This window comes from Struthio camelus, chromosome 5 (assembly GCF_040807025.1).
Source record: "Struthio camelus isolate bStrCam1 chromosome 5, bStrCam1.hap1, whole genome shotgun sequence".
NCBI classification, from domain to species: Eukaryota; Metazoa; Chordata; class Aves; order Struthioniformes; family Struthionidae; genus Struthio; species Struthio camelus.
Window position 1 is genome coordinate 55,716,744 of NC_090946.1, and position 26,285 is coordinate 55,743,028.

A 26,285-nucleotide genomic window follows, 5' to 3' on the forward strand; every position below is an offset into this window, starting at 1 on the left:
GGGACAGGTACAGAGAGATTTTTGAACCCTCATGATTAGGATCTAGCAAACCCCTGTTTGCCGTTGGAGGCCTGCTAACAGGGTGAGGCAGTGAGCAACGAATAGTACAGGAATGCCACAAAAAGCTACTGCTAGCTCCAGCACAACTGTCGGTGAAAGCAGGAGATTTTTCTGTTGCAGTAGGTGAGAGATGCTGACTTCAGCAACCATGTTAATTTGCCCAGGTGTCAGGGCTTTTATTTTTTCCTTTGGGGACCACTACAACTAAATGAATATTGCATTGCACAGTCAGTAATGATCTCACAGTCCTTAATGCTGTTTCCCCTTCCTTCACTTAGTCCCATTCCTTCCAGGTGCTGTAGGGCAAGACTTCCAATGCTAGCTGTTTGCCAGCAGCCTCCTACATCCACACTGGGGACTGCAAGGAGGGCTAGGTTTTCAAACATGCTGAGCATACAGCAACTCCTCCTGTAAGGCCAAGGGAAGCATCTGAATCATTAGACTTTCAGCCCCACTGTTTAAGAGTCCACTTCTGAAGTTCCCAATTTCTGAAATTTCTGCTTGTGCTATGTAGTGCTCTGTTTCGCCTCTCAGTGTCAGTCTTTCTAATTCTCTGATGAGTATGACCAAGAAATGCCTGTCAAAAGACCAAGTAAATCAATCAATCACTCCTGTAACAGGACTTGGACTGTGAAAGTTAGAAATACAAATTCTCAAAAGGAATAGAAAAGGTTGATCAGGATTTATGAAATGAGGAAGAAAGATAAATTTCAAAGCTGGCAAAATGAGAGTGAACAAATGCATGCAACTTACGAAGCAAAAAGAGAAGAAATAGTAATAAAAAGCGGTCAGACTTACCAAAGCCTTTTCTCTGGCTGAATATAATGAAAGTGGAATAACCAACACTGATGCAGTATTCACTTTGCCAATCTGCATACCTCCCTAGAGCTATTCACAGTGTAGGATGGCAGAAATACTGAAGAAAAAGTCAGGGCCATCAGTTTTACCAGGGATCTGATGTATGCTCATCTGAAAGTACAGCTTGGGAAAGCACTTTATAGAGAAAATGAATCAGCAAAACTGCTGAATTTGACTGGTGACTACCGAATTGATCCTGTAGAAAATTTGCAACTGTGTATGAATGTTTAGAAATGGGCTATACAACAGGATGAAGGGAATTTTTCTATTCTTGTCAAAGAAAGCGGACATAAATGTTACAACAGTTGAGCCCATCTCACTGATATCCCTTTCAAGTAAGATTCATCTCCTTGTAATCCATGATCACAGCAAGCAAATGCTAGAAATATTGCCACGCTACAAAAGGCTGGTATCAGAGAGGGGTGAGGCATATATACTCCATGACACTGCTGAAAGCACATCACTGAAAAAAATGTGATCACCCACTAATTACATGTTTTATGGATTGTTCAAAAAGCATTTGATACCTTTCCACCCTACAGGCTTGGGGGGATGCTGACAGATATAGGGATTCAACAGCATATGACTGAACTCATTACAGATCACTACTGTCAATATTAAATCACTGTAAAGAACAGCAGGGGAAAATGAATGGTTTATTTTGGGCAGGGCATAAGAAAATGCTATTTGAACATGGATACTGAATTTGTTTTGAATTTTCTCTGAAAAGATTTTGGCACATGGAAGGAGCAGAAGCTTTCATTGCTGGGAATGTCTTACCTGATCTCTGATACGCTAAGAGCACGATGCCCTTTACTAAGTGACTGATGCAAAACAGTGAATTTTGGAGGTGGGAAAAGGCAACTGATGAGGGACAGGAACTATCCTGAACATGCTGAAAACAAGCATATACACTGACACATGTAATAGAGATAAAATAGTTTTTAGTGGTGGAAATGTTAGGGAAAAGGGGACTGAAAAATTAGCTGACAATGTTAAATTTGTGTATGGATGGGAGAAAAAATCAGGGAAGAAGTTGCAGAAGCTCTGATGGTGGAAAACATAACGGGGTCTAGAGAGAGAAAAATTATATAGATGACGTGAGTTGATGAGGCCACAAAGCTACTGCTCAGACTCTGCTGAGATCAGCACGAGTCATGCATGAATACACAGATGTACTTACTGAAGGTGTAATAATCAGTGACTGAATAAATTTTTTTAGCTAATTCTCTTAATACATGAAAGTAATTGAAATATTTAATATAGATTTGTACATGTGATTACCAGTGGTTATTTTTAGTGGACCTTCCAGTTCCTTATTATTCCTGCTACTTTTCATTTAACAAGACTATTATTTCACCCATTTTTGAGTTGCCATTAATTTCATCCCCTCATCTGTTAATGGACTTTCTTTCTCTTTAGTATTTACTTCGCTAGCCATGAAAGCCCTTTTAATCCTTCTGAGCTCCTTTTTATTCATTCTGGGCTTGATTGTAATGCTACAGTGTGCTCTGGGCAGGCAGCTCCTTGCCCCAGGAGCAGGCCAGAATTAAGTGAGACTCAGAGCCATGGTCTCTCCTTGCTCTCTGTTCCTGGACCTAGGGCTGGGTTAGGGCTGTGCATCTTCTAGTCTAACCAGTAACTCTAGCCAGCAAATCAGAGGGAAAAGCACTGCACAGCTACAGCGGCTTCTTTCCCTGTTGACCTGCTTGCAGGCAGTGGGTCCTGCTCTCCTCGCCAAAGCTTTTGCTAGGCAAGCAGTACTAAGAGGGTAACATGTGACAGGTAATGTTTTACTTTACTCTCTCTGTTAGCTTCAGCTTCGGCTTTTTATTATTTCATGACCTTGAGCTAGACTAGGTCTCAGTGCTGTCTAAGCCAGGAGGCACAGAATTGCTGTCAAAATATCCCTATTAGGCAGACTGGGTAGGGAAACAACCTACACTGGCTTAGTACATCATGCAGTAGAGTAACGCTTGGGAAAATTCATCTTTCTGGTTTTTTGGCTCTCCCTTCAGCTTTCTGTAATTAAGTCTGAAAATTTTGTAAGCTGATTGGTAAGGAAAATGCCCTTTTATGATTTTACTGTGCGTGTGTGTATGCTTCTGTCTGCCTATCTTTTTGTTATTTCTTTTCTCCTTTTCTCCCTTTCTCCCTGTCGCCCTCCCCTATAGTTTTTGGCTTATTTGCCAAATCCAGTTGCATAGGAATAGACGTCCCAAAGATGTTAGGGAAATAGGTGCTCAAGTAAGGAAGAAATCCTGTGTATGCCACCTCTGGGGAGAATAATGCAACGTGTTCAGCCTTCCTTCATTAGGAGTGAGTGAATCCGCTACTCAGTGAAGTTTTACCTCACATATGGGTTCTCTGGTGTCTAATAAGGCAAAACATCCAATTGAAACATTTCCTATGGTGGGGCCGTTAATAAGGGCTTGTACATGTGGCTGCTTTGATGTCTAGTAAGCTCCTGCTATATCTTACTGTAATTCAGTTGAAATGGTGGTCAGCCATGAGACAAAATCCATCGGCTTCATTAGTTTCACAGCGTGCTGAATAACTGCATTCCTTTCCACTTTTACGTCTCTTTTCTAATTTCAACTATTTTAGCAATAATTCACAAAGTCAGGGTTTAGGTCCTGCTTTTTGTTTGTATTTTTCACAGGAACTATCTGTGGTATGTACATTAAATCAAACTTAATACTCTCCTTTTGGGGGGTTTCCTAGCCATCTTGCATTACAAGTTTATTTTCATGAAATCAAATACCCTTTAATTTCTGCCTTCCTTGCTGGTCTATTTTCAGATAGCTTCTGATTACTGCTTCTTTATTTTTCTCTGAGAATTAGCATGGTTTCTTGTTCTGGGTAATAAAAGTTTGTAACTTGAGAACCTCCTTAATACACGTGTGATTGTATTTGTTATCCAACAGAGATATGGGAGGTCAGGATTTCTCCATAATGGTTTTTACAGGCTTGAGAAATAATTATCCCTGCTTGGCTATGTGAGCTTTGTAGTCAGAGCTGTTCTTCCCTCTAGGTTTGCTCAGTATGTGTCATTCCACACACTCACTGGGGCAGGAGGGCTGCCATATGTGGCTAGTAGTCTCTCTTGTATAAGATCCAGATTGTTGCATGGTGTTTCCATAAAAACCTAAAGCATTGTCCACATAACTGAATGAAACTTTGAGGGAAAACCAGTGGGAGTAGTTAATCTGTGGAAGGAAAGAGGAGAAATTAATTGGGTATTTTCTGCATAGTATATTACTAATGGAAATGGCTGTATGAAAATATGTTAGAATACTGATGTAATATATGAAAATGTAGGATAAAAAGTCCTAGATAATCTTTCTCTGGGTATTTCTACATTTTTGCCCTTAGTCCTCTGCCACTGTCAGTCCTGAGTAGTCTTGTGAAGTAAACTGCAGTTATGACATCTGAATATGATTAATGTAATGGCCTAAAAATATACTGTTTTCCACAAATGTAACTGCTTTCAAGTAGCCTTCACATTTGGCTGCTGCTATGTTTTATCATGTATATTGTGGCTCTTTTTTTCTCCTTTTGCTTTTGTATTGCTTTAAAAAGACAACAGAACATGCTGTGAGTTAATGTTTCACTTGTAAAAGGTTATGGATTAAGCTCAGCTGGTTTCTCAGGCTGACACAGGGTTCATGATTAGAAGAATGAAAACAAACATGAATTGAAAATGTCACTAACCTTTATTGGGCCCTGAAAATCCCTGAGCCTGCATGACAGGAGGCTTTCCTGTTTTCAACAGGATAAAGAAGATTGAAACAAAACAGCACGGATCTTGGCTATTTACATCTTTTAATGAATGCTCTTCACGTTTGGGTCCTTTTGTCAGTCTCCCAGTTTTCAAGGGTTTAGCTGTGAAAAGTGCGGATGGTATCACATACTCTTAAAAACCATGGAGTAGACATCTGTCTAGGATGCTTTTTCCTCCAAATTATGCTTAGTGTAAAGGACCACATTTTAAGCTTCATTTACGACTATGCATGTATAAGGTAGCCAATTATCCCATCTGAGTGTTCAATAGTAGAGAGGCTGAATAAAACTATCTCTAAATAATGCATCCAATTTTATTTTACTAAGTTAAAGTGGAATTTTTTTTTTATAAATTTTATATGATAGTGTGATTTGACCTTAAAACTTGTTTAATGAAAAAAACCCTTTCACTTTGAAAAAAAAATCAGTTCTTGCTCTAACTGCTGTGGAAGAACATGCCATATGGTGGCAAAGACAGGAGGAGCTCAAAACAAACTCAAACAGGCCAGGATGGAAGGGATTTATGATGTCCCAGAGCCCAAAATGTCACTAATTTGAGAAGCTTTGTTTCTATTAAGAGCACAGATTCAGGCCCAATATCTCTTGTATTCAAGGAGTGTATTGCATGGTATGACTGCATTCCCCTGCATTAACTCTTCCCATGCATTAGAGAAGAGTTAAATATAGTGCTTGGCCTTACAGACTTAAATATGCTATTTCCATATTATCTTACATTGCTCAGCTGACTTTTTCCTGGTCAAACTACTGAAAATATAAAAGAATTATCATTGTTTTAATCTAAGTTCTGAAGAAGCAAATCGTGTATTTTCCTTCATTTAAAAAACTTTAGCTGCATGTTTGAGTAACAGCTGTGCCATTGCTTCACTGATTTCATAAGTAACCTGAGAAAATACTTTATGGAGGAAGAACACCGGGGGATTCTGCAACCAAATGTATTTCCTTCTCCTGATCTATAAATGTCTAATGGATATGGAATTTTTACCTGAAAAATCACGTTTACTTTTTTCACCAAGTGAAGTGAGGCATCATAGGTCCATGCTTACTACATAATTATTTAACATGTCCTACTACTTCATGGTGCAACTCTGACCTGTAACTGAGATTTAATGAAGTGCTTTGGCAAAGAATTAATACTAGAAGGAACACAAACCTGCAATTTTTTAGTCTCACTTCATCCAATTATAGTTTGTTCTTAAGTTACATAATCTCTTTTACAGTTTGGTATAGGAATGGGGTGATATCTTAAAATATGTTAATGATGACTAGTTTTTTATCTGTAAGGAGTTTTTGTTTTTCACAAATAGTAATAGAGTAATGCCATATTTGATAAAAGGTCCTAAGGTATCTTAACGATATATGATGCACCACAGTTTCAAAAACCACATTTCAACAAAAATCAGTTTTTCAAAAGCAACTAAAGCCTCAAGCTCTAAAGATATGTTGATATGTAAGTCCCATTTATTCAAAGTAATAAAGTGAATTAACTGAATCAACTGAAAATGAAATAAATGACTATTAGATGCTCCAAATCTATAGAGCATTAGCTCCTTAGACAGTTGGGCTTAAGTTGAGATAGGAGGCTTTATAAGGCAGCATCCAGCTTGCAGCTGTCTTGCAATGAATTCATATCTATGATCCCACGCTCTCTAAGCAATTTAAGACTGAGAAAGTAGGTAGCACAGTGCATAGGCACCCAAATTAGCCATGGGAAGAAATACTGAGGAGTGCTACACACATGAATTCATATCTCACGCTGCCACGTGAGTGAGCGTCCTACTTTGTCAGTTATGGAATTACCTCTTTCTTGACTCTCCCACGTCAGCTTGGCCAGCCAGAGAATGGTTCTGTTCTCTGTAACCACTATAAATCTGTAGCTGCAGATGAAATGCATGATGTGCCTCTAGTCTAATGAATGTTTAAATATTTTATACAAAACAGAACTGTTTTAACATCCTGCAGTTTGATGGTTAGGACACTCATACGGAGGACAGAAGTTTAAGAGGGGATTTGACCCTGCATCCTAAAAAAATACTGTAATGACTAGAATGAGAAGGGTTGGAATTTGAGAAGGGATAGTTTCTTCTCCTGGCTGTGATTTTTCAGAGATTAGACGTGCTCTGAGCATATCTAATATGCCAGCTCCTGTAGACAGATGGATGGTAGAAAGCCTGATCTGGGAATCTTAATTGGTTTAGGTGTGGGCTAGACACCAAACGGTCAAGTGTTTTCAGGACTCAGGTAATTCTGGTGATTCCTAGTACAGAAACATAGTCTCCTTGGAGATTTCATCTGCGGAAACTTGGGGAAGTTCTGAGGATCTGAATTTTTGATTTGGGTGTCTAAAGTGGTAGTAAGATTCCTGCATTCTCCTCTTGAATCTGATCCACGGAGTCAACTTTTAAAAAGATACTTAGTGCATGAAGGTGCAAATAAGTGCTCTATTTTGATTCATCAAAGGTGCATGGGCAATTCACTTTATTTTGTGTGAGATTTGTCTGGAGCACAAAGCGGTTTTCACTAGAAATAAGTTAGAGTGAGGCAATTAGACTCTTAAATATATTTTGTAGATTTGTGTTTATACATCTATATAGTACATGTTTAGATACTGAATACATTTGTGAAGTTGGCCCAAAATATCCTCTTGAGATAAGTGCCATAGGCGCCTCGGCCCTACGTGTCTTTGGAAATCTTTCCTATGTCGTTTTACTGGTGCTCTATCCGTTCTATGGTAATAGAGAGGAAGAAAAGAACAGAGTAAGTGCTGTTCTTACTTTTCATTTGGTCTCAAACTATAATAGTTAAAAACTCTTGTTATTTTTCTGGGGGAAAAAACATTGAAAGATTTTGGAGCAACATAATAATACACAGTTTACTGTGCTAAGTTCTGGAGAGCAATGTTTTGGCTTAGTTTTGATTGTTTAAGAGTTAAGCATGAACTCAGACATGACTCAGTGGCTGTTGTTTTCAGGTTTGAAAATACGTGAATACACCTGAGCTACAATAAAATTTGAGAACTAGTGGTATTTGGCACGTGCAAATTATGAGTTAGTTCAGTGCCAGTTTCTGTTAAACTCTTCTAATGTACTTTTGTCTTGGCCTGAGTATTTCTGACTGTTTAAACAGAAAGGTTCCCTTCAGCAGAGAACTGAGCCAACTGTTTAAAGGGTGTTTTTTTCCCTAATAAAATTTTACAGCACTTTTATGTGAATTTAGTGTTTGTGAAAGGCATAGAACTGACAGCCATGGAACAGAGACCCTAAGTTCACTCACTGAACATGCACAGGACAAACAGGGCTGGTAGTGGTGCTCCTGCCCTCCCATGCTGATATGTGCTCGTCACAGCTTGAGCATGCTCACCCTGATGGATAAAAGATTGGTTTGGTCTCTTCAATCATTTGGTTTTCATCTGGGATTGTCACAGGGTTGCGATCTGATTTCAGCTGTGGAGAGGGTTTGTGATATGGTCACTTTTACATTACCTTCCTCTTCACAAGGTACACAGTAACTTTTGCAGAGTAGCGCTTTTCTACTGTAGTACTGAAATGATCCAGATTTGTACTAATAACTTACAGTGAATGACACATCTTTCATTTAATGATCCAGATCTTGAGCTCAGCTGAAACGCGATGGTTAAAACAATGGAGAACATGTCTTTACATAATAGAATTAAAATAGAAATACTTATGTAGGCATCACTAACACTAGTTTTTATGCAGTATAAGGATAAATGTGTATTAAAATGTGTAAGTCAGTATGCACTGCAGGAGCTGCTTATGGTGTGTTCAAAGATCGTAACTCAACCCAAGAAAGCATGAGAGAGGCTAGGAGTCCTATCAGAATTAGTTAGACTGTGCATACACCAAGGTTATGCACGCGCATCCCAGGTTCTACAAAGGGCCTTATGAATTGGGGCCCTCATCACTGCAGTGTCCAGGCCTTGATGCCATGGTTCAGACATGGAATTCACAGTGTGCAAGTATGTGCCAAAGACCCTGTCATGCAACAGTGAGGGCCCTGGGCGATGATTTGGAACTATCATCATTTCGAGTGACAGGACACATGATCTAGCCAATAGCGAATGCCAGAGACGTTGTGTCTGAAATTCCCTGTTGTATTATAGCTGGGAAATCTGTCTCGCTGAGACCCTGTCCTGATTTTAGGATGTCAAACCACCTACTCCTCTAAAATGAGATGATGATGCCTGCTGTTTATGTAAGTCTGGTGACAGGAGTGCTTGCCAAGGATGTGGCTTTATCACTGCTAGCTGCAAGAGCCTCAGATGGAGCAGGCCTAGCAATATGGGCTTTGCAGTGAATTATGGTGAAGTATCTCAAGCAGTCTTAGGCATGAAATTAGTGTGTAGGTGGTTCAGCAAAGGTACCTAAAGGTACCTTTAGGTAGAAGAAGCAGCACAGCTTTGAGTGTCTAGTGCATTTTTTTACAGATATCTTGAAGGCTGAGAACCTCTGCAAATTAGGCTGAGTTCCTCAGACTACTCTTAGGAAGTTAAGATGGTGAATTTTGCCAGTATAGGCTTAGTTTAGTCTTATCCTTGAGCATTTTCAAAAGTACCCAAGTTAGGTCTGTGAAGCAGTTATAGTGAGGTAATTAATATATTCACTGTACTTTAAAACATGGGAGGAACTGGACACTCCGGAGTGGAAAATGAGCCTTTTCTAAGTCTGGCAGAGGCATTTGCAGGAGCTTGTAGGAATACGTTTCTTAGACGAAAAAAATATAAAAAAACAAATTGTGTGATATGGGTCTCTTCGAGAGTGTTGTAATATCAAGAATTAACTGGTTCTCTTGGGGAAGTATTTCATAGTGGTCGGAGATTAAATGCCTCATTCTATATTTTCTTGGGGATTCAGAGCTAACTTTCCTGAAAGGATCACTTAAAACTACAGATCAATTAATCCAAGGCTAAATTCAGTACTGGTGACTGTATTTAGAAGTAAACACAACAATTCAAAGATAACTAAATCACTCTACACAGTGTTGTACTTGTGATGCTGCTATTTCGGTGTATTCCCAAAAACATGACTGAAGATTTTCTTGATTTTTCTGTACTTTGTACTTCTTAAAGAACTACTGGAATCTTATACTATTTTTTATGCATAGTTTTGCATATATTGAGAGATGGGAAGCAGAAGAATTTGTCAGAATGAGCACGTTGTGCTTCATTCACCTGCCACCAAAATCCCATCTATAAAGCGTTCTTATTCTATGGTATTGAAATGTCTATATTTTTCCAGGCTGCAGCTTGTCCCAGATAAGCTTATTTCATTGCATTTCATTTCATGGTTCCCTCTGAATGCCTTGTACACAATATTCTTGGATGTTTTCTCATTTAGAGAGACTTGACAGAGAAGTTAAGATATTTCAAGTAATGCTGTTCGTGATCCACAGCAGGATTATTGTAGATTGAGGCGTGACGGTATCTTGGATTCTCGATGGAACAACATACTTAGCATATGAACCTGCATACAGACACAACACAGGGAGGCTAATTGCATTTGGTTTAACAACACTAATTTAGTGGAATAGCCTTATTATCTGGCCCAGAATTTACAGCCTGAGTTTAATGAGACCTTTTCTCTTTCTCTCTCTCTCTCTCTCTTTCTCTTTGTGTCTTCATCCTTATCCCTTATATGATAAATACAGAGCAGCAGCAGACTGAGATCCCATCATTGCTTCAGTTCGAAAGATGAGTATGTTTAGATAATGTACATCTTTGGAGCTGTGTGTAATATCATTAGTAGCATTTTGAGGCTTTTGGGGCCCTTGTAGCATACATCATCCTTAGGACATTGCCACTGAGATGATGGAGAACTCCCATTAATCTGGGCCACCTAAAAATAGGGCAGCTATTCAGTGACTAAGCTGTCATTGTATTTTACTCCCCACAAGGGAAGTTGCTTATGCACGTTAGGGCCAGCAAAAGTCCTGTGAACTACTTACTGGCCCCAAAATAGAGCTTACGTAGCGTGTAAGTGGTTCCAAAGACTTATTCTGGCCCTCTCTGCTGGAACGAATTTGGTGCAGCATGCGTAATGACTGTCTCCTAATGAGGAGTGGTGTCATCTGATATAAAATGACAAGGAAGCAAACCAAACACAGGAAGGCCTTTACTTGCTGCAACAGCTGCTCCCTTTGCTAATTGATACTGTGTATCTGTGGCATCATCCCAGTGACTATTTTAGTTTGTTTCCAGCTGTGAAGGTTTTTGTTTCACAGCTAGTGGTATCTGTGCAGCTGGCAGAGTGAGGTTAAAAATAAACACAACTAATTCAGCAAAGCAATGAGAAAAATGTACAAAGTACTTTAAAAATAATATAATCCAAGGTTATTTGGGAGAGACATCTGAGTTTGTGTGGAGAAGGGCTGAATTTTTATGGAAAAGGGTTGATCACCTGCCTGTGACTGCCAGGAAGAGGGAAATGCTTTAATATCAATTTTGGGCTTATGCTGAAATTTTCCAAAGACCAAACTTAGCTGGCAGTATTGAAAGTTCCTCTACAATATCCTACGCGTATGTTTAAATATTTACTGTAAGGGAGGCATTTTGATGAATGAAAATCTATTTCTTCAGTTATGATTTTTCATAAACTCTTTGCCTTTTTGCTAAGCAATAGTTAAGTAGCTATTGTTAAATAGAGGACGACTTCTTTTTTAATTTGGTATTCCTCTTTTAGAAACAAAACTTTTCCTACCAAACTTGTTTCTCGTGTTTCACCACATATCTTCTGGCAAGACCTATGCTAACCCTGCTTAAACTTCTAAGAGCATTAAGGATGGCTACAAAGATATTAAGTTGCGCGATCCCTGCTTAGACCCTAAACATGAGCTTCTGCAAGGGAAGGCAGAAAGAATGGGTTTTTGGGCTGTAGTTGATTTTATATATAACCTGTTTCAATCTAGCTTGTATGCAGGAAATGTTTAGAGGTGGTGCCAAAAGTATCAAAGTGGATTTCTTACAAATCCTTTATAATATTTAGATTTATTTGGATATTCCTATAGCCTTGCCGTTGATTAGCTTTGGGAAAATGTCATGAGAAGAGAAAATCTGAGGCAGAAAACAACCCATTTCTTGTATGCTGTGTTTATGTACTTTCAAGAATCTTACTTGTTGGTCAAAACAATTACGCATATATATGACTAGAATTACTTTAGGTCTCATTAAACATCTTAGTGTATATACTTCTGGCATTTGTTCTTGAATGATAGTGACAAGAAACATAAATACTTATAGACACATTCCAGCACTGCCTGTCCTGCTTTAGATCTTAATGAAATCTAGGGATTTGTCCTGTTTAAAAAACAATTTCTTCTGTTTTATTTCAGTAAATTTTTTCCAGAGGCAAGTTGTATTTCATTATTAAATCACTGTAGTTGGCTACAGTTTTATTACAAAAAAAAAAAAAAGTAGGTCTCATGTTTGTTAGTGCTGCAAACACTCTGTACTTTCATTAATTTAAGAGATTAGGCTTTTGGAAGGAAAAGCTTGACTTGTTGATGATCTGGTTTTGCTTCCATGTTTCTGAAAGTTTGTGCTTTCTGTTTTACCTTCACATTTTGGACACAACAGTGCATGAACTGCACACAAGTCACACGGCTAAGAAATCTCCAAGAACAATGCGTATATGCTAGCTTGGGAATTTTGACTTCTGCTTATTTTGAACATGTGACAAATGTCTTTCTGCCCGAACTTAGGAAACTGGCATTCACAAGTCAGTCACATTACCTGGAATGCAAATATATGCTACTTGTAGCAGTAAGGCATGAACTAACAGAAAGTTAAAATAAATTAACCTTAATCACTTTTATCAAACTGGCCTTGCTCAACTCTTCTATTTAGAATGTCATTAAGTGTTTACTTAATACATTCTAATCTAGTCTATTTTGTAAGGAGAAATGGCACCTAGAAACATAGAAACAAACATTGCAGCAGAGGTGAGGCGAGTGCATAAAATAATATTTGGTTAATCTGCAATTATAGACCAGTCCTTACTTTGTGTCTTTTCTCAGGATATCCATTTCTTAAAGTTTACTCTAAGAATGGAGCCTCTACTGGTGTGCAACTATATTAAGATTGTTACATGCCAATAACAATAGCTGCAAATCTGGGCTGCCTGAACATCGTCAACATGTTTGGTGGATTCTGACATAAAATAAATCTCAAGAAGTTACTAAAAGTTAGTGAGTTTAATACTCTAACACAGAGCCCACTGTGAAAAAGTATTGAATAGGCAGGAAATCTGTCATATTTCACTCGAAAGAACATTTTAATTTTCTTGTTTAGGAAAAGCTAATTATAGATATGTAAATAAAATACTAGAAGTTTTATATTCACTCTTATCTCGGGTCCAAACATGTTCAGTTTTACAGAAAAACTATGTTTTAGTTTTACAGAAAAATATTTTAATGAAGCTCAAAATGAAGGGATTTAAGTTAAATGAGCCTTAAAATGTAAATGGGATTTTGTCCTGTGGTGAAAGTGTGTGCAGTGATTGAAGTTTGGGAAGACATTGAGTAAAATCCTTTAAATTGCTCTACAATCTTAACTTTTTCAATGCATCCTTTGAAATGTGTTCTTTCTTCTTTTTCAGTCTGGGTAGTGTTCTACCTAGTAATGAAGCTTCCCAAAAGATTTGTTTGCGTAGCCAGAGGATAGGTGAAACCGTGTATCCAGTGCTAAGGGAGGTTTTGGTCATTAACTTCAATGAGACTAAGGCTTCATTCAGCGAGTCTGCATTTCACTGTAGTCTGGTGGGGTAGAGTTTAGGCCTCGCGTAATGATGCAGGTCCTGTGAAAGTCACTTGCTCCCTGCCAGGCTGCTGTTAAATAGCCTGCTGAAATCCCCACTGTTAATAAGGACGGAAGAGCATGAAAGTGTAAGTTGTATAAAACTCCTTAAATTCTGAAATCTGTTCGATAGTACTTTCCAAATCCTCTATCTGATGTGGCTGCTTCTGACGTGTTTGTGTAAAATAACTCAGATGCCATCCAGCCAAAATCCTGAGGAGACTTATCCACAGTCTTTGCCTGCAAACCTGGAATAGCTGTAGCAGAACGAGTGCTGCTGAAAGCGACATCTCTCCATTGCTAAAACACTATGCTTAATGTATCTCCTCTCAAATTACTTAGGATGATTTCCATGGGTGTCCTATCTGAAGGGACAGTGACCCATAGAGAAAAATGATAGCCTGAGAGTTGGGGAGATGAGAAAGTTTTTGAGATAAACAAGAATCAATGTGCTCTTTTTTTTTTTTTTTCCCTCAGAGCATCCCATTCCTTTTATCAAGCCACCTAGGTAGATTCTTGAATCCACCTCCTGGAAAGGAGGCATAAACCTGCTGCCTGAGCTGTCTTAAGAGCTTGATCAAGCAGTGAGGTAAGTGCCTTTTACTACATGGAAACTACAAGGTCAGAAGGGGAAAAAGTACTGACGAGATGGTGATTATGAGCATTAATCATAATAATATCGAGTTCTTATATAGCACTTTTCATCAGGAGATTTTAAAGGGCTGTACAAAAGAGACGAGTCTCATTATCTCTATATTTTAGGTCTAAAATGTGACCTACAGTACCTTAAGGTTGTTCTCCGAGGGGGAAAAAAGGACTTTGGGAAACAACGATACTTATTCTCAGTTAAATTTCTAATCATCACAATGAACATTTTTTAAACCTGCTTGTTCTGTGGACTCTGTAATGGAATTTTAATTGCTTTATTTGCAGCTTGAGATATAATGAATGAATAAATGTAATTCTTATCAGTATGCTGACATCAGCTGATTAAACTGGTACATTGGCATTCGCAGGGCATATTCAGACAATTATGTTAGCATATTCAATTATGTCAGCCTGCTGGTTATCGCCTTGTTTTTTGGGAAATGGTAACTGATTAGACTGGTGTTGCAATGCACAGTAAAATGGATCAGCTTAAACCACCTTCAGCAACGGTTTAAGTGAATCCCTTTCATTTGCAGAGGACTGATGCACAGCTCTTCCAGAACATCTTAGCTTAGGGCATGTTAACTAACAACTGAGAGGCGGTCTTTTATTAAAACAGGCTAACGCTATTACAAACAATTATCTGAGTGTTCTCTAAATGCCCCACAAATTACTTAAGCTAAAAAAACCCGGCAACATTACTGTCAGCCATTACTGAAGGGCCAATTTTTGTCTTCCGCTGTCAGGAAAATGTTATAGTTCACCATGGTAGAAGACAAACCCTGACATCTATCAGCAGAATTTTGTCCTAGGACAAAAGATTTATGTCTGCAGAATAACAGAGGACAAAAATGGGTGCTTCTCCTTCTACAGTGTCCCTGGTGCAGAGAGGTTCTGGCATTTGCTTGGGATTTTGTAAGGGGTTTTCCTCTCTGGGGTCAAGGTTGATCTGCAGAAAGAGAGTCTTACTGAGGAGAGAGACTTTTCAGAGTTGTGAGGAATTTTAAATATCAGAGAGGAAACTCAGAGAAATAATAAGTAAAAATATACATTTGTCAATGTGCAGACAAATGACGTTAATGAGGCAATATCTGGGAAAGTTTAAAAGCCACCCAATGGAAAATGCCCAGTGGAGGTCCTGCTCCTTGGAAAGTATTTTAAGAAATGTTTTTTTTGTAAGTAGGTCAGTTTTGAACACTAATGTGGATGCTGCCTGTTAAAGAAGTTTCTTCGAATATAAAGCTTGTCCCAACTTCACTTAAGCAAAGACTTGAGATGTAAAACAAGAACAGGAAAAAAAGTGCAACTAGCTGGATTATGATATGTTTCAGGGGGTTATGTATATCTCTACAAAGGGTGAGAGTTTTGGAATAGGAGGTAAAAATATTTTTATCTAAAAGCAAACTCCTCTATATTCTTTATTTGGCTAAGAGTAACACTAATGCCAGACAGTAGGCCCGAAGTACCATCCGCTCATTTTCATTTAGAATTTCTTTTTACATTTGGCCTTTTTTGTTTACAATAATGATAAAGATTAAATAAGGCTGATCACTCAAAGCACTGTTCATCGGACTTTTCAGCTCCGTGGGCACTGATGATAGACTTTATAGATCCTGCACCAGCTGAACTTAATGGTGTTCATGAACTTTAAGTTTCCTGGCACTGATGAAATGAGACTGGAATTCTTTGGTCTTTAGCTCTGCTAGGTCTTGCCAATGTGGAAGATGAAAAACTTTCAAAACCCCATACCAAAAAGCCTCCAGACGCTGGACCAAGATGTGTTCCAGTTCCACAAAGTTTAACTATTTAAAAAAGAAAATTCAAACTAGCACTTCAAACATCAGTCAGGCTGAACCATGAGTTTGCTACAGAATTCATTATAAATTATTTAACATATTTGTTTTGCTTCTATTTCTGGTCATATACCATTTGCAAAGGGTCTTTCAAATATACTCATTCTTCTAAATTATTTGCAGAACAACTAATAATTTTTGTTCTGCAAATTTTGTTCAGCAATGAGATCTTTGGTATTAAAAGTCCAACCTGTTCTAATAAAATTTACTGATTATTTATTTGGATTCCCTGATGAATAATTTTGATTTTAAAAAATCAAGTTTCTCATTAATAGCCTCGCCCTTTTTTTCATTTTAGTGTGGATTTCCTTTATAGGGAATTAATTTGCTTACGTATTTGCAATAATGCTAATGCTGGATATATAACATCAAAGCAAATATCTTTTAAAGGTTTTAGCAAATCCTTCAGAGATTTTTTTCAGTATTATTCTGTCCCTATAATAATAACTCTATACAAGAGAGGATTTGCTTAACATGTGTGATTTCATTTACAAGTAGAAAGAGAATGGAGACAAAGCACTCACTGAAGCAGCTTTACATTCCTGGAGTAAGTAGGTACTACATTTATATCAGAAGACTCAGAGGAAAAATAATGGGATGGCTTACTCATGCTATGTGCTGAGTACTGTCAGCTTTCAGTAGTCAGTGAGCTGAGTAGGTCGGCGTTTCCTAGAATCTGTCCTCAGATGAATGCCACTGATCTGATTATAATTATTTCCTTCCAGTCTTTCCCAAGTGATTATGAATTTGCTGTTCATCAAAATAAAGAACTAAAAAATATTAACCTCTGTATAGATACAAGGTGAACAGGAGTAGATGGACATAGGGAAGACATACTGCTTTGCACTGAGTCAGAAGAAAAACATCCAACAGCCTTCAACAAACCCTTCTAGTAGGAATCTTGAGGTTTTGATTTAACAGTGGAGTCAAGAGGCCCATGGATATTTTTCCAGGCCATTGTATAGCCCATGTTTCTGATGACAGTCAGCCATGTCTCTGAGAGGGGATTACAATTTATATAGCAAAGTGAAAACTGTGGAAGATGTAATGAGAATGAAAGGAGTGAATGCAAAAGACAAGAGTGAAAATAAGTGAAGCAAATAGAGCACTAGTGCTTTGGTATCTTTGGTGTGGGTTGATAAAATAGAGGAGGGTTCCACTATTAATGGGGACTGGGATGTCCCAGAGGTGGGAAAATCAAAATTTACATAATTGCAATTGCAATTTTGAGACCTATTTTTGTTGAAAAACAAGCTCTGAACGTCCAATGTAGTGGAGATTTTGTTTTTCAGAGGAAGAACTGAAAAAAACACTGACATGATCTCCATTAGGAGCGCACTGCCCACGGGTTTCATGCTGCTATTCTCTCTTAAGAGCCAAGACCTCAAGAGAGGACCAAATTACAGCGTTTTACAAAATATGATAAATGAATAATGTAGGAAAGCTATTCCTGCTCTGATATAACTAGCCATAACACTAAGTGCACCTTCCAACCTTAACAATAGCTGAGGAAAAGCATTAATCCTGAGGGCAGGGACTTACCCTCAATGGAGGCTTGTACTTTTCTACTTTTGGCTTGTACTTCTACTGTTGCTAAAGCCTGGCCCCTTTGAACATCCTCTGAAGGAGGACAGACTTGATATCTCTTCTTATACCATCTGTAGCTCTTTTTTTCCACCTCTTGGAGAGTGAAATCCTCCTCAAGGAAGCAGCCCCTCTACTGCTCCTTTTGTTCTCCCAGTTGTCTCTTGCTAAAATAAGCTTTGGGGACAGTAACTGTTTGCTTGCATAGAGTGCTGGTCATACAGAACCTCTGTCACAGTTTGGCGCTGTTATAACTGAGATCATATATTAGAGCCATGAAAGCTTTTATGCTGTGCTGGTACTGTTGCTGTTATTTTGGTAATCAAATGTGAGGGAAGTTGAGGGAGGTAACATAGACCTGAGGGTCTATGTTGTTTATGCTTTCAGCTGTCAGGCTGGAGCCTAGAGCTTGAATTTGGGCTTTTGGTTCTATTACTATTCCAGTGCTTTACAGTGTTTCATAATGCATTATCAGTTACAGTTGATAAGTGAATACATAAGAAAGTGTTATTTCCACCTCGGGAGGTTTCCATGCTGTTTATTTAACCGCAACAAGTATTGTCTTTACCTTTCAATTCTGTGATAGTGCCATTTCAATATGGCACTATCTTTGACTCAAACTGTGAGAATTAACTGCTTTGAATATTTTACAACTCATTATCCAAGTTGGTGATCTTGGTCATAAGGTTAGGATGCTCGGGTTTCTAAATTAATTTAGTGTGTCTTCACTTTTAATATCTGATCTGAATGACATTTACAGGATAAGCAGTCTGGTTTGCCACTGTCCCAGTATAGCACATTATGTTCTTGTTACCTCTCACGTTGTTAATTTTTATGAATGTATAGCACTGATGAAAAGCTATTCAGCAAATAAGACTTAATTTGTGAAAAAATAGGCACGTTCTTGAGGGAATCTTCTTTTCTGTCTGATCATTGGATAAAATGTATTAAAGAAGATTATTTTTTTCTGTTATATTGCAGTACTTTGGCAAGATACTGAAATCCTTGCATCTAAATATGAAGGTATAGCTAGCATTGCATGACTAAGGAAAAATAAACATGTGCTTAATGTAGTAGATCTTAAGGCTAGTATAGGTAATTCACTTTCTAGACTCATATTTTGTTTACTTAATATACTTAATTAGATGCTTAAAACATAGGTCAAATTTGCTTTAAACATTAAACATGCATCTTATCTGTTTTGTTAGGTTTGGGGCTGAGGAAATAAGCAAGATAGTGAAGAGGTGCTACACTTTCTGAGGCGTATTTAGAGCTGAGTGCTGAGGATGACCTGGAGAGACATCTGACGTAAAGCACCACCTCCAGGAAGGCGTTCAGCTCCTGCTGAGGATGAAAACATGTGGGGGGACAGAAGGCCCTACCAGAGCTCTCAGTTATAGTCAGACGTCCCTGCTGATGGCTGGAGACTTGAAAGGAGAGAAGGTGGGACCAGGACTAGTTAACTAGTCGCTACCCTTCGTATGCTCTTCTGGAGCCACATCTGAAAGCCCTCCTGCCTTATCAGGCTGTGGCTGCCCAAAGCTTGGCAGTTTGTGCTCCGTGAGATATACTGGGTGGAGGTGAGAGCAAGGACTGGGCTCGGTTCTCTTTCCCTCAGTCCTTGTGGAGGGAAACAGAAGACCTGTAAAAGTGTAAGAAACTATTGTTGCCTCCTCCCACCTCACGTTTGTTCACTAGTTGCCTCAGGAAAAGAGGCTGCTGCCACCAGAGAAGCAAATGCAGTGGGAGAATTGTGCGGGCAAAGCCCGTGGTAAGGCAGGACCCTCACTGTAACCACAGAGAGCAGTCCACATGCATCTAAGGTCAAAATTAGCTCATTAATAATAATACCAAAAAATTAATTTAGATGAATATCTTCAAAGCTAAAAGTTTAAGCTGGACTCTTTCAGACTGGTAGGTTTGGAAATCTCCCACACATCCCTGCAGGAATTCATCATTCTTATCTTGGTAACATATGGGCTGAAGATGTTACAGGTAAGTATCTAAGCAACTGCAAATAATATGACAAGAGGTCATGAGTAAAAAAGAAAAAAAAACTTCTAAAAATGTTAGTGCGTGTGCTGAAATTTCCTGAGTTGAAATTTGAGTTTCTGTCTAACACAGGCTTTTAAATGGCTGAAAGAGTTATGTAAAGATTAGAAAACATTTCTAAGAGAAACTCTGAGTCACATGCAGCATTCAAAATGGCCTAATTTTCTCTTTCTTTGCAAGCTGAGTAAGAATTATTGCTACTTTTTCTTCCAAAAATATTTTGGCAAATTAATTTGAATTGAAGAAAAAATTCCATTTTAAGACAAAACTTCAGAGAAATAAGTATATTTCTTGATAATGTATTGGTGCATGTTAAAGATGCTTCTGATTTTTTTTTCTCTTGTTTCTGTGCTTTCTACCTTTTCTCCATCACTTTTAGCAGGCAATAGACTGCTAAAATATCTGATTGCTTTACTACTTTAGGGAAAATCAGGAAGATTGCTTTTCTGTGTGCTGAAGAAACGCAATGCAAGTTTTCATACCACTAAAACTCCTTCCGCGAGTCAATCCATTTCTTGAGAGCATGCCTGAGCACACCAGTTAATTCACTCCAATTGCTTCAACTCGCATTTTGCCTTTGTACATCTTCTCTCAAATTGTAATCAGCTGCTCTGTAATCATTTGTTTCAAAGTGAAATGGATGTAGCATTATTTTTTTTTATTACTATTTATTTATTTATCTCTGTGTGCGACCATCCGAAACCCCAGCAAAATGCATGCCAGTGCCGCAGAGGTATTTTGGCTGTTCTTTAAGGGAGGAAAGAAGGTATCAGGTTTCAGAAAATACGTTGTTATAACCGTTACTTTAAAAAAAAGCATATATTCTTCTTTTGACATTTTCCACTAATGCATTCACAACTAATATGAAGCAACAGAAGCCCACTTAACTGCACAGATGACCACATGGAAATAAAATATGTACAAAAATACATATATATTAAAAATTAAGCCAATCTAGTTATAGAAAAAAGAAGAGTGAAGAGTGATAAGACAATTATTAGGGAACAACTGTAAGAGAACAAACAGTTTTCTGTATTCCAGGCACACCAGAAAACATTGTGGGTTGAAGGGAGAGAGACCAAGCAGCCCTACCACACCAGTGATATTTTATCATATAACACTGAAGGCATTACACTGCTATGCTTCAGGAGCTTGTATGGAAAATCAAGACATCCCATCATTTTTTGCTTCCATGAAACAATGGAATGGCACCTAAAATAAAAAGCAATCTTGTATGTGTGGGACCTGACAGATTTGTTTCTGTGGTAGTCAGTCGATTTTCAATCATTTCCCAGCACATCTCTTGTTCCCCTTCAACCTCTGATAGCATGAGAGACACTTTATTCACTAAGGAGGTGTTGATTAATCAAATTATGCTAAGAGTTGTCTGAATTTTCTTTTGACAATTCAAATACTCTGATGCAATTATTCTGTGAAAAATATTCATCAGTTTTCACTGGCCCGCATCACTGCTATGGTTGCTTTGGTAAGGCCAAACCTTTCTAGGCATATACTTGGATCTAAAGTAATAGCCTGTTTCGTGATCAGTGCAGACTTTTGAAAGCTCATAGTCCTAACACTAAGACTATCTTGAACATAAACCTAGATTAACTTGGCCTGTAATCATGTCACCTAATCTAGTATTTATCATATTTTATACTGTTTTGGAGTCTTTCACTCTAAAGTGCTAAGCTAGCCTTAAATGTGCATTTGAGCTGACCAAAACACAGCTACCTTCACCTCTGGCTAGGCAAAACCTAGCTGGACAGATATGGCGGATTCAGCTGACCAGACAGAGTCACCCAGTGTTATATGTGGTGCTGTGGGATAGCCTCCAGCTGCCTTTCCAGAGGTGCAGGTCTCCTACACATCTTCAGTTGTATCTGCCTGCCCTAGGGTAGGTTGAATATCTTACAGTTTCCCAAGTAGCAATACGTTCCTATGCTTAGGGCACTGACCCATGCCCTCAGTGCTCAGCAAGATGCATTACAGTAACAGATTTTTACAGCTAAAATTGCTAGCTGTCCTGCCTAGGTGCTGTCTATGCAGATATTGGATTTCAATAACTTAATTTTTTTTCTACTGAAACTAAGAAAACTGTGAGGTTGGAAGCTCTGCTACAGTCTTTGCGGTTTTCCACCATTCCTTTTATCTATTCAGCTTCCTTTACAGACAGTTTTATGAAAGCAGGCATCTCCCTTTTCTAATTATTGTTAACACTCAGCCAGTTCTGTCACTTGAAGGTAAAAGTAATGTGCAATTTAACATCTGTATGTAGCCCTTTGCCCTTTTGGTCATGTTGAGCAAGAAATTTGATCTTTAGCAGAACCATCTATTGGGTTTCAGGAAGTTTTGGATCATGTTCCCAGGTGCATATAGTCTTGGGTCTAGACCACTTCTGAAATTCCTTTTTTTGTGGCTTAGACCTTTGAATGTGTGTAATCTGCCTGAAAGGAAAGAGCAGGGGGAGACAGCAGATGACAGCAGTTCCATTTTGGTTAGCTGAAGGAAGCAAGCAGAAACTAATGGAAGCAAAAAATATAAATTGGAATAAGCTCAGGGCTTACTCTGTACGTTGCTTTGTTTTCAGAAGAGGGAAGCCAAGTTCTCACAGGTTTCCAGTTTTGCTGTTCTTATGAATGATGATGCCACTTTTTTTTTTTAAATGACTGAGAGGAATGCACCTAAATACTTTTGTTAGGGTCCAGGCCTAGTAGAAATAAAATATAATACAGAGGTTTTAAATAGTATTTGACTGGTACATGTTTTAAGTGGAAATTTGCTTTCCTAAGGTTTATTATATTGATCTCTTTAATGCAATGTTTTAACTAACTCAAATTATTTTTCTTTTTATCCTCCACAGAATGATTTGCTACAATTATTCTCACAGTCTCAGTGGTATGCCCAAGCAAATATAAAAACTCATCAGACTAGACTAAGACTAGAGCTAGCTGAAAATGAGGAATTTTCATTCCATAAGGAATTCTGATGATTTGAAATTTGTTTTAGTTTATGACAAACTGCCAACACTCTAGTACTCCAATTTGAGTATGCTTGTTGCTTTTGGATTAAACATTAATCTATATTTCTCTGAGGTTTTGAAATGCTCATGTCCAATCTATTGGATGGGCTAGTAGTGGTACCATATTTCTCTGGGATGCACCATGCGCGTTGTACTCATGTGACGCAGCTCAGTAGTTCACTTACATGGATGCTGTAGGGCACCCTGAGAAGTGTGGCCCATCAGTTGGGAGCCCAGTCCGTGTAGAAATATGAGGGCTGGCAGTAACCGGGCCATACTTCCGACAAAGCTGAACAGTAGCTTCAACAGACAAACAGATGTATGTTTGATGTGAAACACGTTTGTTTGCAAAAAAAACCTATATACTTTGTTTAGAACCAGCTTGATCCTCAAAGACATATTTTTCCAGCAGAAAGCTGAAAATGACAACAAAATTGAAGTGATTATGCTAATTCCAGTTCAGCAGAAAATAAATGTTTTCAAAAGAATAGTTTTTATTAGTAAGTGTCTGTCCAACTCTCGTTTGATTCTATCCCTTACATGACATGGATCTAAACTTTCCAAAAGAATGCAACTTTTCACCCTCCAAATTTTGTCCTATAGATACTCCACGGGCCTGAGAGGTGAGGAGTAATGGAGTTACTCAGTTTGAGGAAAACAAACAACAAATGCAGGAATAGATTTGGAGATCTGAATCTTACATTAAGTTTATGCACAATGTAGTGCTGTGCAAAAACACAGTGGGCACAGTATAAATCTCTTCCTTTAAATTTTAGTCCAAGGCCACAAGAGTCTGTACTGGATTTTGGCTCAAGTGAAAATGACGTTCTAACTTTAAGGGTAAGTCATTTGAGACATATATGTCTCCAAACACACTGAATACATGCGTATAGGAGATGGAAAGAGAGAAACAGCAAACATGCATGTGAATAGTCTGTTTGATATCAGGCAGAATTCAAAGTTATAATTGTTTGACTTGGGAAATGCAATCTTTCTCTTTAAGTTCATCCTTAAATTTTAAAGCATAATTTGTTTTGATTGAATTTCTAATGTTAATTAGTAAGGCTTGCACAATTAAAGACATCAAGAACATATAATTATGTTCCTTATAATTATACCATAATTGTTTTAGTATGTTAAATGATCTAATAGATTTTTCCTGTTTCAGCAGCAGCATTACAACCATCTCTGTTTTATGAAATAACTGGAAAATATTCAGTAGGTACTTTCAAGCATTTCAAGTAAAGTTTTGATGGGTATTCATCTACTAATGAAATATTCATGCATTATATTTTTCTCTATTACAAGTGACTTTCGCTGAAGCGCCTAATGCTTGGTTTGCTTAGACAGATAAAACATTCAATCAAACTAATGGAAACTGTGGAGTACTGTTATACTGGAAATTATTAAATCAAATGCTCTTGATAAATATTGAGCCTCTGATGTTAAACAGTATTTCCAGCATGATGCATGGATAGTAAAACAATACTCTGGCCGCTTGTTAATAACGCTGATATTTCAACTGTCATCATTTGACAACTAATATGATCTCCCATGTGCATAAATGCCTTAGTCTTTAAAAATACTCCGTGTGCTGTTTAAAATTTTTAGTAATTTCAGCATTGACTCCCTTTGTGGAACAATTGGCTAAGATTTTATTACTAGCAAAATATGTATTCTTTTTCTGTTTACAATTTAATATTTCCTTCAAGTAACATAACTTGGACCCATGTCAATACAAAGAAATCAATTTTGATAATTTCATAGGCAGCAAACTAATGATGCTCTTACAAAGGAATTGCTAAAGGCCTACGGAGAATTATCTGAGCGCACTGATGCTGTCTCTCCTACTTGTTTTCTGGATGCTAAATTTCGTTAAGTGACACTAAAATAGATCAAATGTTTTCCTGTAGTACTTTTGGCATGAGTTCTTTGGGTAGTTTTTTGCAAGAAAAATAGGGTGCAAATGTGAAGTCGTTCACAAAACAATGAATAAAATATGCTCCGTGCCAGGTTTTTTAATGAATAAAATTAAAGTTCAGAGCTCGATGTATGCTTAGTTTTACCACTTCTACATATATGAAAGTTGTATGTTTGACTCCATCGACTTAACATATCCCTAGTCAACATGAACTTGGAATTCATTTACTTTCAGATGACATCATGTTGGCTTTTTCTAGGGATCAGAAAGGACTCAGTTAAGTCAGAGTAAGAGCTAGCTCAGCAAGAAAAATGTCAAAGGCATATTGAGAAAAAAAATAAAGAGAAACTCAGTAAAGACATCTTTTTTTTCCAAGTGAGTATGGATTTTTTGCAGAACAAGTTAAAAAGAAAAAAAAGACTTCCCTGCTTAAATTTAGGTGGTGATATTTCCCCTCAGTTTATGTTGAATAATTCTATTGTCAATGACTGGTACTACTAGAGCACGTGGAATTATTCTGGGAGGAGGGTGCATTTCACTGTCACAATGACAGGAGCTTCAGCAGCCCTCCTAACCCTGCTCTTGAAGTCTATATTAACTGCTTTTGAAATCTAAGGACAGGAGCCTGCACTATCTGTTACCTATTAAAAGAGCGACTGGACATTTAAAAATGCCTTTAATATAAACACAATATCTATAATATAGAGAACTGAGTTATCTAGACAATAGACACCTTAAGTCACGCTTGCTATAAATATATACAATTGACAGGCCCTGGAGAAAAGATTATTCTTTCTGGTGCATGGTTGTGGCCATATCCCTGCCCTCAAAAAAAATGTTTATGGTGTGTGGATGTTGTGCATACACAGTACAAGGTATTCAGGGATCAGACAGTTCCTGCTCAATATTAAAAATAACATCCAGACTTCTTCTGAGGTCTATATGAATGAGTTTGGAAAATTGCCTAAAGTCTAAGCTAAACTATTAAGAGTTATTGACATGCAGTAGCCTCCTTTGCTTCCCTGCAGGCTGGTGAAACAGTGAAAATCTGTCAATATGTGTCAATACCAGGACCGAAACTTATTCCTTCTTGTGGGCCCAGGTCTGCCTGTTTTACATTGAGTTGTTCCATTTAAAATACTATTGTACAGTATCCAGAGATCAGCTGAATATCTCTTTTGAGATTATTGTTGTTTTTTTTTTTACAATCAATTTTAGGAGTGTAACGCACAATGCTAGGAAGATTAGGAAACACATAAAATTACTGAGCAGTGACTCTATGGGGAAAATGTTTACTCTGCAGGCTTTTCTCTTTAAAGCACAACTGTTTTAAAGTATTGCGATAAATGCTAATGTGTGTGTATTTAAAGAAGGTGCAATACATGTGAGAGAAAGCGTATGAAGTGTGTGAGGTGGGGTTGCTGTGGCTAAGCGCTTTCTTACAGAGTGCTACAGTCATGCCATGAAATCCTACGTAAGTGGCCAGAACACAAGCAAGAGCTGCCTGTGGGTAGTCCCAACCTATTCACAAGCCCTTTCAAACAATTTTCCTACTTTTTTTAAATACTGTTTTTGGCAAACATTCGATACTTGAAATACAAAATGCATGAGTCACCTACTGGGATAGGCACAGTATGTGGTTTATTGAATTTAGCTAAATTGTGAGTCATCTATCAA

General features: G+C 37.9%; 1 long non-coding RNA gene across 5 annotated transcripts in view; it reads left to right on the forward strand.

Moving 5' to 3' along the window:
- Positions 1–2,565: 2,565 nt before the first annotated feature.
- Positions 2,566–26,285, forward strand: part of LOC104141563 (uncharacterized) — a 109,504-nt gene continuing 85,784 nt past the window's right edge. For 3 of the 5 annotated variants that reach the window (XR_011141583.1, XR_011141584.1, XR_011141582.1), the window contains exons 1-4: positions 2,566–2,703; positions 14,006–14,117; positions 18,822–19,056; positions 23,464–23,527. This is a non-coding gene — a long non-coding RNA (uncharacterized lncRNA). The remainder of the gene's footprint in view (positions 2,704–14,005; positions 14,118–18,821; positions 19,057–23,463; positions 23,528–26,285) is intronic. The other 2 variants (XR_693562.2, XR_693566.2) reach the window with 2 other exon arrangements.